Source organism: Manacus candei, unplaced genomic scaffold (genome assembly GCF_025592945.1).
Source record: "Manacus candei isolate 608988 ecotype Guabito, Panama unplaced genomic scaffold, ASM2559294v1 h1tg000023l, whole genome shotgun sequence".
In the NCBI taxonomy this organism is placed as follows: Eukaryota; Metazoa; Chordata; class Aves; order Passeriformes; family Pipridae; genus Manacus; species Manacus candei.
The window spans coordinates 24066956-24070152 of NW_026138071.1; the positions used below are offsets into that span (position 1 = coordinate 24066956).

The 3197-nt window shown below is 49.6% G+C and overlaps 1 long non-coding RNA gene across 1 annotated transcript; it reads right to left on the reverse strand.

Moving 5' to 3' along the window:
* Nucleotides 1-656: 656 nt before the first annotated feature.
* LOC127470831 (uncharacterized) lies at nucleotides 657-2622 on the reverse strand. The gene is made up of 3 exons (XR_007904410.1): nucleotides 2363-2622; nucleotides 2097-2242; nucleotides 657-1485 (listed from the first exon to the last, which is right to left on the reverse strand). It is a non-coding gene; the product is annotated as an uncharacterized LOC127470831 (long non-coding RNA).
* Between the last annotated feature and the right edge of the window lie 575 nt (nucleotides 2623-3197).

Below are 3197 nucleotides of genomic sequence, written 5' to 3' on the forward strand. Positions count from 1 at the left end.
TAGTAAAGCACAGGAGCTGGTGGTGCCCACAGACCTGCTGCCTCTGTGGAGTCACTGCTCGGATCCAGAACTTGCAGAATCCAAGCTCATAATAGGCTCAGGATGTGCCCCAGCCTGTTGTAGAAGCTTTGACTTCCTTCCACTGCTGCAGCTTCACTGAATCTGCTATGAGACTTTCTAGCTTTTTACAAGCCAAGAAAAATGTATGCCTCTGCACTTAATAGGGGAAGGGTTATTTTGTGAGCTGCTGGAGGAGGAAAAATGGGTTTTGGATGGCAACAGCACATAACATGATTTTACTCTCTTTTTTTTTCAGACAACAGCTGTGATCTTGCATAGCTATAACAAAGTATCAGCAGCATATTAAAAGAGAGCACAACAGAGGAAAGCAGCAGTGGGGAATGACAAAACAAAAATTGAATTCACTAAGATTATTATTCCATGACAGTATTTAAATAAAAAAACCCCACTCTAATTAATTTAGTTGTTCAGGGAGAGGGTGGAAAGAAGGAAGATGGCACTAAAATAGTAAGAACAACATTAGTAAGGGGCACAGCCAGCGTGTGCTGTTGGCTCTGTTCGTCCCACCGCTTGCATCCATGGTGCTGGTATGAGGCAGGATGATCAGCCTCATGGTGCTGGGGAGCAGCAGAGGGAGTGCAGCCCATTTTGGGCCGGACCAGGCTCCTCAAAACATCTGTGGCAGGGGGGAAGCTGCACAAAACCACCCCAAGGCATATCAGTATTTTGGGACCGGAGCCTGACCCACACCATGTTACAATCCTGCAGCACCCGCACGCTGGCACGTGCCAAAATGGGAGAGTTACAGCGGCCACATGGAGCTCAGGATGGAGGAAACTGATACTTGTGCTTGCAACCCACGGAGCAACGCTTGAAACCAGGCACTGCTCCCCAGTGCTTGGTTCCTGGGCATGCAGCCCCCAGTTCAGTGCTGATTGCTGCTGGAAGACACCGCTGGAAACAGGCCATTGCCAGGGAGAGCAGTGGTGAGGGCCCCGTGCTGGGAGGCGAGAGCAGGAAATGGCAGTGCTCCCACAAGCTGGGAGGCTCAGAGCAACAATCCCACCCTCTACCCCAACCTCCAGATTAAGCAGCAAGTCTTTCACTAGATCAGCATGTTGGGTGGAAATGAAGTGTCTCTTAGGAAGAGCTCAGGTCTTCACTGACTCCAAAGAAAGAAACAGGCAGGGCATGACAGAATTTATGGTAACACACATGAGATAAAATCCAAGTGAAGACAGGGTTATCATCGAGGATCTTGCTTCCCTTAGCAGGTCAGGGTGAGCTCCCAGCCCTCTCCTCTCTGTGTCCCAGCTGCCAGCTGAAGGGGTTTTACCCAGCCCTCTGCCTCAGTGTGCGCTGCTGTTTCACAGCCAGAGACAAATGGAGGCACATCCCGTGTGTGACAGGGAGGACGAAGCGGGATGATCTGCCTCTCCATAACCAGACCCAGCTGGATTATTCCTGTGCAAGACAGCAATGAATTTAAGTTAAAATTATACCAACCAGATTGAAATGCAATTAAAGGAGTTCCCTTAGGGTTGCACATCCAATTAGTAGAGCACCTTTAATTACACCAGTGCAGACACGTGCCGAGAGGACCACCAGCACAGAGATGAGGCCTGCCTGGTGACCCACATCCATGAGGGCTCCAGAGGAGTTATGCCTGGGTTTCCACCAACACGGGTGACCTGCTCCCCCACTGGGGAAAAGCCCCTGGGCTGGCCCAGCCTGGACTAGGAGCAAGGCAGAGGAGAAATACAGAAACCATTTTCAGCTTTGTAAGAGCAATTGTCTCTAGCAGACAGTTTCTGGAAAGCAATTAATATCCAGGTGCTTCTAAAAGGTAAGAGTTCTTCCCAGTTTTTTGTACATGAGGTTTCCCTCTTGCAGTGTCTGAACATACCCTGCTCTGAGGAACTGTGGAAGCCGAAGCATTAGAGTTGACTTTGATAAGAAAACTCATTAAAACACTGACAGTGCAAATATTAAGAATTGCCAGAAACACCAGGGCACTTCTAGGTGTCCCTCAGCCATCTCCAGGGAGTTTTGTGAGGTAGAAGAACTAAAAATACCTTCCCACCTGTAGCCTTGAGCATAAGACCACCTCCAAAGCAGCCAATGGGTGTGACTCAGGAGTGTGGTCCTTGTTTGGAGCATTAGTCCAAGTCCCTGTCGAAGCCTACAGTCTGGTTGCTCTGAACTATTCCTGTTTAAAATCCTGTCAAAGAGAGAAAATAAAGCTGAAGGAGACTCTCCTTTGCCCATTGTAGCACCAAGCCTGAGGGCTGGTGTGTGTCAATAATCCCTGGGACCCAATTTTAATGCAAAATCATGTCACCTTGCACCAGATAGTGCCCTCAGGTCAATACTGACAGGGGTACAGGAGCAGGTGCTCCACACATCTTCACATGCTCCTCCTCAAGTGTTCCTTTAAGCACCCTCAAAAGTTGAGACCGTAGGCTTAGTGGGATTAACAAAGATAATCATTCCCATCCATCACTGCAAAGCAGGCTGTGGAGCTGCTGAATCCGTTCTGCTCCAGGAACCTGGGAAATCGATGCCTTACCTGAGCAGCCAGGCAGGGGCAGCTCCAGGCTTGCTGTAAAGAGGAACAGAGCGATTGCTCAGGCTCACTTCCTTATTCATTTTTTTTTATGAGCCCTCAGAGCCTCCCTAGGAATTATCAAAGCCTCTCCAAGGAGGGCAGAGCCGCAAAGGGAGCGTTTATTCATGGGCTGGTGCTTCACGCTGCGATAACCCTCTGTGTGAACATACTGGAGTGGCTGTACGGGTCTCCTCCCTCACGTGGGCAGTGAGGCCTCTCCTTTAACCTGCTTTCTGCACCTTCAGCATTTGACCACCCTCATTACAGACTCATAAGTGGCTTTTTCCCCCTATAATCAGCTCTTTGCCATGCATCGGTGGATGGCAGCAAAGGCAAAGCTTGTATGTTTGTTACAAACTACCCTGATGCTCTGTCTGAGGGAGCCTCCTGCTCCCCAGGGTTGCATTACAAACTGGGATGTGTGAAATCAAGCAGGACTAGGGAATACCATGACATTTAAGCAATGGGGACCTTCACTGGGAGGATTTGGGCTGAAAACCAGGCAGGGTCCAAGACTGTGCAACCTCCAAAGGTCCTTAATGTGCCAGAGCTGGGCCCCCAGATACCT